Source organism: Rhipicephalus microplus, chromosome 1 (assembly GCF_043290135.1).
Source record: "Rhipicephalus microplus isolate Deutch F79 chromosome 1, USDA_Rmic, whole genome shotgun sequence".
In the NCBI taxonomy this organism is placed as follows: Eukaryota; Metazoa; Arthropoda; class Arachnida; order Ixodida; family Ixodidae; genus Rhipicephalus; species Rhipicephalus microplus.
The window spans coordinates 88,081,487-88,093,367 of record NC_134700.1 but is presented as its reverse complement, the minus strand read 5'-3'; positions in this window follow the sequence as shown (position 1 = coordinate 88,093,367).

Below are 11,881 nucleotides of genomic sequence, written 5' to 3'. Positions count from 1 at the left end.
GCCGTTGAAGCACTGCGGGGTACTCCAAGGCATATCTTAAGTGCTTGGGCTTGAATGCTCTGAATTGCGCGCAGGTTGGTCTTGCCGGTGTTAGATATTGCAGGTAAGCTGTACCGTAAGAATCCGATAAACAGCACTCTGTACAGTTGTAGCATGGATGGTATGGGCACTCCCCAATTCTTTCCTGCAAGGAATTTGAACATGTGGCATGTTGCGATCAGCCGCTTCTTCACATAGTTCACGTGTGGAGTCCACGACAGGTTTCTATCTATTATGACCCCCAAGAACCTGTGGCTTCTGCTGAGCGATATGTATTCTTCATTAATCGATATACTGTAAGCAGACATTGGTTTCCGTGTGAACGCTACCACTGCACATTTTCCGCAGGACATCTCGAGGCCTTGTTTACGAAGACAGCATGACGTCGTTGTAGCAGCCTTCTGAAGGCGGGCGCGAAGCTGAGGCCTTGTCACACCTGATGTACAAATGCAGATGTCATCAGCATAGACAGAAAGTTCTACAGTGCTAGGTAGCTGCTCGACTAGACCAATGAGAGTTAGGTTGAAAAGGGTAGGGCTTAGCACTCCTCCCTGAGGAACTCCTCGGCTGCTGTAATAATCAGGTGTTGGGCCATTCGCTGTCATCACGTAAAATGATCTCAGCTGTAAGTAGCTGTACACCCACATATATATCTTGCCACCAAGACCTACTGCTTCCAAAGCACCAAGGATGGCTTCATGGGTGACATTGTCGTAAGCCCCCTTAACGTCTAGAAACAGGGCAGCGCACAGTCTCTTACAGGCTTTCTGGTGTTGAACACATGTCACCAGATCAACAACGTTGTCGATTGACGAATGGCCACGCTTGAATCCGGTCATGGATACTGGATAGATTTCGTAGTGCTCTAAATACTACTCCATTCGTGTTAGAATCATTCGTTCCATCGTTTTTCCCACACAACTGGCAAGTGCGATAGGACGGTATGAGGTGATATACAAAGGAGATTTACCAGCCTTTAGAAGTGGAATGAGGCGACTTGACTTCCATGCCTGGGGAACCGTACCAGTCTGCCAGGAGTCATTGTATAGGCGTAAGAGTGCCTTCCGAGCTTCGTCTCCAAGATTACAAAGGGTACGATAGGTTATGCCGTCAGGACCGGGTGCTGAAGAACGTCTGCACAGAGCCAGTGCCGCCTCTAGCTCATCCATAGAAAACTGGAATTCCATACGGGGATCACGTGAGGGCGGTGGGTTGTCAAATGTTCCCGTTCTTGATACTGTGAAGTTGGAATCACCGGCAATTCTTCTACAGAAAGATTCTGCGACGTCAATCTCTCTGCATCGAAGGTGAAGTGCCAGAGATGTAAACGGGTGTCGCGGACCCAAGGTTGTGCTAAGACCCCGGACAGTTCGCCATATCAGTGATAGGGGCTTTCGTGGATCCAACGACTCGCAAAAGGATGTCCAACGTCACCTAGCCAGTTTATCCATGTGCCGCTGCATTTTCTTTTGAATGCGTCTAGCCAGCCTCAAATCATCCATGCACTTTGTCCATCGGTACCTTCGTTCTGCACGACGGCGTATTGCGCGAAGTTTCTCAAGCTCAATGTCGAAATCGGTGCGCTTGTGACTAGTCAAATGTGTATGCGTGGTATTCTGCAGGACATTCTTTATCGAGTCCTCTAGGTTATATGATGAGCCGTCGGTACAACAGTCTTCCATTAACATTTTGAATTTCGGCCCATCGGTGTACTTGAGGCCTCTTGAGGACTTGGAGCTGGTGAAACCTTCTATACACAGGTAAGTTGGTATATGGTCGCTGCCCCGCGTTTCCAGATCCGAAAACCAGTGCACTTTCCTGGTAAGTGAGCGAGAAACCAATGTAAGGTCCAGGCAGCTGCTATAGGCTGATCCGCGTAAATATGTAGGGCTTCCATCGTTACAAACGCAGAGTTTGCACTCCGAGGCTAAGGACACCAATTTTCTTCCTCTAGAGTTGTCGTTGGAGCTTCCCCATAGGAAATGGTGGGCATTGAAGTCGCCAGTGATCACCCATGGCCTTGGAGTCGATGTCAGCATACCGCGTAAGCGCTCGCAGTCAAGGCGGCTTGATGGAGATAAGTAAGCTCCGATAATCGTGAAAGCAACCTTATCTTTCTTCACAGTAAGGCACACATACTGATTCCCTTCATCAGGCGAGACTCTGTGGTGAACGTAAGTGAGGTCATGGCGCATGAATACAATAACTTTGCTGCAGTCTCTGTGAGTGGAGGACATAAAGCACTCATATCTTGAAAGCTTGATTGAAGCACACAGGTTGGGTTCACAAATCACGATAATGGGGAAGCGGTTCACAAATACAAACTGTCTTAAGTCAGACATGCGCGACTTCAGTCCTCTGGCGTTCCACTGAAAGACAGATGCATTCTTGACTTCCGCTCGAAACGACGGTGCCTCGCTGGCCATGGTTTTACCTTAGAGCTGCAAGCACCGGACTCAGGGTGTCCAGCACATGCAGTGCGGACTGCGCAGCCGAAGTCTTCATATTACTCAGTAAGACACGCATGGTACTCAGCAGCAATTGCAGCAAGCTTATCACTTGATCTTCATTCATCGCATCACTGGTTTGAGGGGTCGTCGAGGGCGGCGGGATTTGATGCAGCTCCGAAGTAGGTTGACGTCGTGGAAGAGAGGGCCACTGTTCGGAAGGTGCGACTGCTGTCCCTTTCATCGGTTTGGCAGTATCCGTCTTCAGTGAGCTCGGTGTTTGTGGGTCAGCCTCTTTGATAGAGGATGACATCTCTCTACCGGTAGAGGCGTTTTTCCGTGATGGTCTTCGCCCACGACGCCATCGTCCAGATCCGAAACCGGCTTAGTGTAGCCGTCGGCATAGTGTAGCGGCAGCTTCCTGTGCGTTGAATTTTCCCGCACCATACGCCTGAGTACCGCGTGCTCGTTTCGCACCCGCGGGCAATCTTTGGATGAGGCCTCATGAGCGCCGTGGCAGTTTGGACATCGTAGCATGGTGGCACTGCAGGCGTCTTTTGAGTGAGACTCAGCGCACCGCGGACACACAACTTTGTTCTCACAAACACCTTTTACGTGTCCCATCTTGAAGCACTTGTAGCATTGCAGTGGCTTCGGTATGTAAGGACGCACTGAGTGGCGAACATGGCCAACTTTGAGATACGAGGGAAGGCTGTCTCCCTCGAACACAAGCCTCAAGCAGCGTGAGTTGCCGAGTTTGGTAATGTGCGTGATGCGGGTGCCTTCAGTCGCTGACTTTATTAGTATTGGCAGGTCATTAGCTGAGATGGAAAGATCCACATCATAAATGACGCCGAAGTGCCATTACAACCTGTAGCGACCATTGGCCGAACTTTCACGTTGCCGATTTCTGTTATGTGCCGAAGGCTTTGCAGTGCACTACGGTGCATAACGTCTACAGCAAGGACATTCTTTCGTGCATTGATCCTCACGTCTTTGATCTCATTCGGCGCGGTTTCCTCGAGAAGCACAGAAAGAAGTTGCCTGTTGAGGAGTCGCAAGTTAGATGCAGGGTCTTCGGGCATAAACAGCATGGTGTGCGGCCACCGCTGTGGTGCAGTCTTAACGGTGGAAACACTTGCCGACGATGCTGTCCGCAGCAGTCTTCGTTTTGTAGATCAATTCATGACGACCGTGAAGTCATCATCCGATGACTCAAAGCCGTCCGAATACAAATCGGTTGCCTCACTGTCAGTGTCGCTCGACGCGTTGCTACGCTTCCTGGACGACGAAGTCCGGCGTGACGGTTGCACGCCTGGAACATTCTCAGGTGTGTCCTGAAGCATCACCGCAAAGGAGGGAGCGGCAGCTCCCAAGATTTCCAGGAAAACAAATTGAAAACACTGAGACACGGGCACAAGCGTTCTTGTCTTGTCTTGTCTTGTCTCCTAGGAGATCTTGGCTCATACCGACATGGGGGATTGGCTACACTGTACCTCATAATAGGTCATTTTTACAACGCAAAAAAAGAAAGAGAAATTAGATAGGAACAATAATAATGTTCCTTTGAAAAAACGTGAAAAATTGCAGAAGAATGCGATAAACCAGATTATATAAAACAAATTAACAAGAATGAGGAAGGGGGAGAAAGAATTGGATATATCTGGCAGTACCACTAGCAGCGTATCCTTCCGGTTGCCTGAATGAATTTATGTAGTGCTTACAGAATAGCACTGTGGCCCACACCCAACTGACTGGCTCCATACGATAATAGGGTGGATGTATTGACTGGCAATCCGAGCATACCAATCGGCCTTTCAAGAATTATTCGGCACAGTGAGGCGAAGCGGCGGCATGTGAGAAGAAAGTGATTTATCGTTTCCGGTTCATTGCAAACTACACATAGGTTAGTTAATGAAAATCCTGATTTGTTGAGATAAAAATTTAACAGAGGAACTCTACAGCGAAAGCTTGTGAGGGTCACCTCACATTGACGGGAAAGGCATTTTGTGGTGTTTCATGTGAATTGCAAGTGGCGAAATTCTTCAGATTGTAGAAGCGACGTTTCGTTGATTTTTAAGATTAACAGGCGTTTGAATCGTTCGGCAGTAATAAAAGGAAACTGTGGAGCTACTAGCACCACCGGGAAATTTAAAGATGCCGAAGCGAGCGAATCAGCAATTTCATTTAGTTCAATTCCAGCATGCCCGGGGACCCAAATAAACCGAACTTCCGATAGGCTATGCGGTACGAGAGACCAAAATATCCTGAGAAGAGGAGAATCCTTTGCGGACGTGAGATGTGTACATACAGACAAAGCATCCGAAATAATAATAGCTTTTGATTGCTGATAATTTAGTTTTCCAAGAGCCAATGTAATAGCCAGGAATTCTGCGAGATAAATTGGTGTGAAGTCAGGCAATCGGAGCGCAAAAGACCAATTAAGCTGATGAGAAAAAATACCTACTCCAGCCTTCTGAAGATTTTGCGTTGCGTCCGTCGAAATTACTACGTATTTAGAAAAATGACTGAGATGGTCTTGAAGGAGGCCCTCCAGAACATGCTTTGGAAGTAACTTGGCATTTTTCGGAAAAATATCATCGAAAATTAAGTCAACTGGCACCGAGCATTGGGTTTGGGGGGTTAAATGCCGTAGGGAAACGTGAAGATTTGATAACAGAGACTCGACGAAAATGACTTGGGGTCTTTGATAACGAAACCACGGGCGCTGAAAAAAAGAAACTGGATGTTGGATGAAAACTGTCTGTGACCAGAAAAAGGGTGCATCGTAAAGTTTTAAAAATGTTTGCACAGTAAGCTGTCGAAATCTAGCATCAAGTGGAATGATTCTAGCTTCCAAATGAAGCACGCTATTCGCGACACACCTAGGTAGCCCGAGACACAGCCGCAGAGCTTGCCTTTCTAGTACTATAAGAGGTCTTAATTTGTACTCAGCACTTCCAGAAAACATAACGCAGCCAAACTCCAGAATTGGGCGTACGTAAAGTTTGTATATCATAAGTAACGTATCCCTGTGCATCCCCGACTTCCTATTGCAAAACCGGCGGAGCAATCCTACGGCGCTTTCTGCTTTACGGGTGTTTGATTTTATTTGTTGCTGCCAATTTAAATTGTCCACGTAAACAATACCAAGATATTTTAGCGCTGTTACTTGTGGAATCGGATCATTTCGATAATGCAGTGAAAGAAATACGGGAACGGATAGAGGGAATACAAGCAGATCACATTTGCTAACATTAAGTGAAAAAGACAGCCCGCCAAGCCATACCTCAAGCTCACTCAAATATAACTGTAAGACTTGATACAAACTATTGATATCTCGGCATGACGAGAAAAAAGCAATATTATCGGCGTAGACGTAAAGAGGAACATTTTTATGAACGGGAATAGATGATAATAATATATTGAATAAAAGAGGTGACAGGACTGATCCTTGCGGAACACCTTTTGTTTGCTTATATAAAGCCGAAGTAATTCCCTCGTGGCAACAAAAGAATTGTCTCTCAAAGAGAAACTCCTGAATCCAAGATATAATGTACTTGGAAACCTCACAGTCTACTAACCTTGAAATTAATGTACTGTATTCCACACTATCGCAGGCTTTTGCGATATCTAACGTGACTAATGAAAAGCTCACCAGATACTTTTGCAAGGCGAATTCGGCTTTCCAAATCAACATGAGCCGACCATATAGAGCACCCCTGTCTAAATCCTGCTTGCCTTGGTGAAAGGATGTCCTGACGAGCGATGAATTCACTGAGCCTTTTATGAAGAATTCTTTCAATTATTTTAACAAGCGTTCTGTGAGAGAATCACTTCGTCGTCGTCTGGTAAATACTTAGAAAACAGCAGGTGGCCAAACCAAAAAGAATCATCGGTTAAGAAAAAGGTAAAGGAAGCTGAGACCGATATGTGGAGAATTGGCATGATTAAGAAGTCCGCACTAGAGATCTATCGAACTTTTAAGCAGGAAATTGCCAAGGAAAGGATTTATGATAATACTCGGGGTAGTTCTCCACTGTTTGAGGCCAGGACGGGAGTATTGCGAACAAAGACATATCGAGCCAAATATAAAGGGATAGACGCGGTATGCAGTGCATGTGGGGAGAAAGAAGAAACTGCCGAACACTTGATAATGTTCTCTAAAGGGCTTCACCCTATAGTTCAGGATGATGGCGCAGAGTTCTTCAAAGCACTGGGGCTTCGGGACAGGGAAAGCAAAGTAGACTTTCAACAGAATCGAAAGTTGGGCAAAATAGACTTTAAGTGGGTAGAATTAACTAGAAGGAGGTTATCTGATTTGTGGCTAAAGTCAAGGCACGAGTGAAAATAAACCCTTCACTGCAAAGAACGTGTCTCAACGTCACTACTTAAAGGGGAAAAAATAAATCTAGTTTTTGGTTCACTAAGTATTACGGCTTGGTGGCGTTAGCCGCTGCCCGATCTAAAGGGTACAGCCATATCAATCAATCAATCAATCAATCAATCAATCAATCAATCAATCAATCAATCAATCAATCAATCAATCAATCAATCAACGGAGCTGGAAACGTACGAGGTATCGGTCTCGGCAGAGTCTGCTCGAGAAGGGGTGCTCTGAGTAGAGCGCTCTTGCGCACGAGATGGTGTTATATTAGTCGAGTCCGGAGGACTTGAGATGAGGTGGTCTGTGGTGACAGCAGCCGCCGATTCAGGAGGCTCGGAGAGGGCTTGAATTGGACTCTCTCCCGCTGTGGGTGTTGTCTGCTGCCTCTGCCTTCTTTTAGCAGCAGCAGCTTCGAGCTTCTGCCTGTGCAGGGCGGTAGCCTTTGCTCTCTGGTGCGCATTGTCTCGAGCAACGAGCTTGCGGAGCTGGGAGTGGGTGCGGTGGGCTGCCACAGAGTGTGGGTCCACGTCCTTGAGGAGATCCTCTAATGTCAGTCCGGTCTCCATGGTTAGCCCTGAAAAGGGCTGCACACACGGAGACGTGAGACGGCGGTGCAAACAGTAGAAAGGCTGGTGAGAGCGGAGAGAGAGACGTCCTCTCACGCTGAAATCTCCAACCAAACCATCAAATTCAAACGTTCTGTGAGGCCGTTCGTGTATGAGTAATAGACCGTCCTACGATTGTGGTCGACAAGAGAGTTATTTGAAAGTGGCTCGCTGGCGTCTGACGGCTTTAACAAATAGGTCACGAAACTTCTGTTTGGAGGCATCCCAACTGGTTATGTCAGCTTCATGAGCCTCCAACCACGCACCTGCTATTCCCCAGAGATTGAAGCCAACGTCGATGAGCATCAGACCACTACAAACCACTCAAACTTTGGAATGCGGTCGTCAACGTCGTCGGTGCCGGATAAGTTGCCAGGGTCGCGCGGTTGCGTCAATACGACCGGCTGTAAAGGCTGTACCGGAGTCACGGCTGAAACAGGAGTGGTTGGATTAGTTTATGTTGACATGATGGGGCTGCCGAGAACACGTCTGCTGCGAAGTTCCGTCTTGTGTCGTACCCAGCATGCCTACTAAAGTGTTGTGGATGTATTTACTACTTTACAGTAATAAAATGTACCAGCAGTCAAGATGGTGGCTGTAAATACACGATGGAAAATACATCCGCAACAATATATACGCCCCAGCATTGACTTTGCCTCTCGCACATCTTGGACGACAATTACAAATGAGCGCGTAGGTATATAAAGACGCTAACCCTTTTTTTTTTTTCGCCATATGCAAGCATCGCCAACGGCGTGGCGGCCTTTTCGACCATACAAAGGAGCACTGCGATGCCGAAAAAAAAAACGGGCCACGCCAACCTCTGAAAACATGCTCTCTCCGTGCGATTGGGACGGCCGGAGAGAAACCCGCCGCGCGCCCGCCATCTCGGAGGCTAAGGTTTTACATAGCGAATTATTTACAGTTATGTAACAATGCCAAAAGCAACATGAATATTCGCAACCCCAGAAGCAGTAAGCTGATATGAAGCGCTGGTGCTCGCTAGTATGGTAGCCCTGGACACTGCTACATAAATGAACCTCAGCGGATGGCACCTAACTACAACTGACATTAACCCGACGAAAAGGAGTGAAGGAGGAGTCCTGTATCATAGGAGTACATATGTAATGTTTATAAAATTGGAAAGCCAGCACTGCAACCACAATGGACGTTTCGCGAACATTGGGGTCCATTTTTTTTAAGTAGTTGCGAGACGTGCGCTGGCTCTGTGGTAGAATACTTGATTGCCACGCAGAGTGATGTAGTTCAATTCTTGCTGGGACACAGAGGTTTATTATTTGCACTCGTAAGGCCGCACGGATGAAGGAAAGATAGGAGAGGGCATGCCCAGCCGGAGCGCTTGGTTAAAAGTGTTGAGGAAATGACGTTATGGCGGCCATATTCACTGGGAACAATGGTGGCGTTGTTATGGTTACGTGTTGCGCAGTAGAGCTGGTCTAGCAGTGAGCGGCCGCGGATGGCGGTGGCATGTGTGCCTCCCCAGGTCTCGTGCTGAGCCATGGCGGACAATATCCGTGCTCTGCGCCGCGTTATTGGTCACGCTGTGTTCCCCTGGCAGTTAGTGTACTCTTAGCAACGTTTACAAATATTTTTGTCCAGCAAGGGGTTTCAACAGTGCGTAGAACGTGTTCACATCCATGTGTCGTGTAGCGGATGACGCGGATGAAGCAATTAGTGTTCAGCGAAATTGCGTTGGGCACCACGACGAAGCGCAACAACGACGACGGACGCCTTGCAGGTCAGTGACGGTTGGTCAGTGCTCCTGCTTGTGACAACGGACGACGCTGTTGAGCCCAGCAAGACGCAATTAGGACCATGTGCACATACGTAGTTTCGTGTTGTGTCTGTACAGTAGCAACTTGCATGTGCGTTTTAAAACACCTTTTCTCTTCCACTTTGTATACCCTCCCCCAGCATTGCATGTAATTTCAACGTAACAGCAACCACGTTCAAGTGTCACTTTCACCGTGCTCAAAGTCACCACGGTCGCAAAATGGTGACGCCGGTGAGTTTCACGTGGAACACGGACACAGTGGCCGGACGCTGCGTCGGCCGCGTGGGGGATGGAACCGTAGAAGGCGCACGACTGATCGTGTTGTCTGTACAGTTGCTGAATTTATGACGTGAAAACACTCGCCATTGTCAGTGCATCTAGCGCGCGTTCTCTTGTACTTGCTTCGTTGTCGGTGAGCTGTTACTCGCTGTTAATACTCGGACGAAATTATTTCGCCGACTGTGTCACGCTGGTCCAGAGTGTTGAGCCCCGTTCCATTAGTTTCGGATCGTCACGACACGCGCGCTGCGCAGCTCGCGTGCTTTCCGAGCCGGAGAGAGAGTCATGCCTTCTGCTTTACATTCAGATGTAAACAAAAGAGGAGAATTTGCGCCGTCAATATGGCCGACTTCCGGCTTCGCAATGAGTGACGTCAGGGCATCTGCGACGATTCTTTCCTGTGTGCTTGGCCGTTTTGATAATAGGATATATACCAAATTTGGTATGCCATAACATGACTGTACGACGAGCATACCTGACTAGTCATAGCAGAAAAATCATGACATGTGTGTCAATAATTTCATGGTATGGTGTCGCTGCTCCTGCGGCAGTTTCGTTGACATGACGTATCAAAAATTGGCAGATCCCACGTACAGTGGGAATCGATGATATGCGAAGCACGAATGAGAAGTGTTGATATGTCACTTTAAAATTAGCACAACGTTACGAGGTGGAGGTAAATGATGCCGTACATGACTTCCGTATCATGATTATTATATTTGGAAGTGTCGTTTACTTTCGTCATCTATTCACGGCACGTGATACCAAATTTAGTGTATTTGGAGCTATCGAAACGACCTCGAGCACGCTATGAGCGTGGTATGTTGCCATGTTCTTACATGACACGCATGTCAGGATTATCATGTTTGCACCAGTCATATACTTTCGTTATCCATTGACGTCACGTAACAGCGAATTTGGTAGATCTGGAGCTAGCAAAACGGCTGCGAGCGCATCATTAAGGGCACAATGTACTCTAATGTAGCGTTGACGCGCACCCACGCTGTGCACAGCGACGCTACGTTAGCAAAACAAGAACACTCTATATAGTCTGACACCAGGCGCGAATGGCGCGACCAGCGTCCATCGGCGCGGCCCGACGGCAACCAGCGCGAAATACGATATGCTGCATTTCGCGCCGATGGGTTACCCAGACAACACTGCGAGAGAGAGAGAGAGAAAACATTTATTGAAAGAAGCTTGTGAGTGAAGGTGGGACGGTCCCTTAATTCAGAAAACCTCTGGCTGGGACAGCCCGCCGAGCTCGAGCGACGAGTTGACGCTGCTCGACTAGGTCCGGCTGGGAGATCGCAGCCACCCACGCTTCACTGAGGAGGTCCGCATCTGGTGCTGCTGCTCGTAGTCTTGGGACGCTTACTTTGCACTACAGTAGGAGGTGCGCCAGAGTGTCTGCCACATTGCAGTGAGGGTAGATGTAGCTGTGCAACGTTGTCCTCATATGGTGCAATAGTACGCCGTGGGTGAACGTGTTGCTTTGAAGACGCCTATAGTCAGTCCCTTCGTCTCTTGTGAGTTTTGGATGTGGCGGAGGGTATAACCTGCGTTCGAGCCGATAATGTTGCAGTAATGCAAGGTAGGTTAGTGGTATGGCTTCTCTTGCCTCTGATACTGTTGTTGAGTGGAGGTGCCTCGGATCTCGTATGGGAATGCCCGGTTGACGCATTCGCGGGCTGCGGTGTGTGCCGCTTCATTTCCCTCGAGACCTTCATGACCCAGAATCCACACGATGCAGGGAGGAGGATTGTCCATGCGCTTTAGTAGCCTAATCGCCACCGTGGAGGCCCTGCCTTTCGGTAGTTCCGTGCCGCTGTTTGTGAGTTGGTAAGGACCACGATGGGATCCTCACTCGTCTGGGTGGCGAATGCTATAGCAGCCTCTTCAGTTGTTCCGCACGTTTGGCGAGGATAGTCACCGATGCCAGTACCGCGCCCTTGTAATCTGCGACGGTGATCGCGAAAGCATTACGTCCCGGATATTTGGCTGCGTCCACGTATCGCGCCTGCGGGTCATTGCCATGCGTTTTCCGGATCATATTAACCCTGGTGAGCCGCCTTTCTTGGTGATGTTGAGGATGCATGCATGCTTCGAGGGATCTGCTGAATTTAAAGGCTTTCTTGCAGCTGTGACGGTATTTTGCCTTTGCGTTTTTCGTTGGGTTCTAGGATGGTCTGGTATCCTGTGCGTCGAAGGATGGCTTGCCCTGTGAGTGACAGCTTGAGCTTCTCGACCTGGTTGATGAGGTGTGCTTCGGTGAGTTTTTCCCACGTATTATGAACTCCCATGCGAAGCAGTCGGTCAGTGGAGGCGG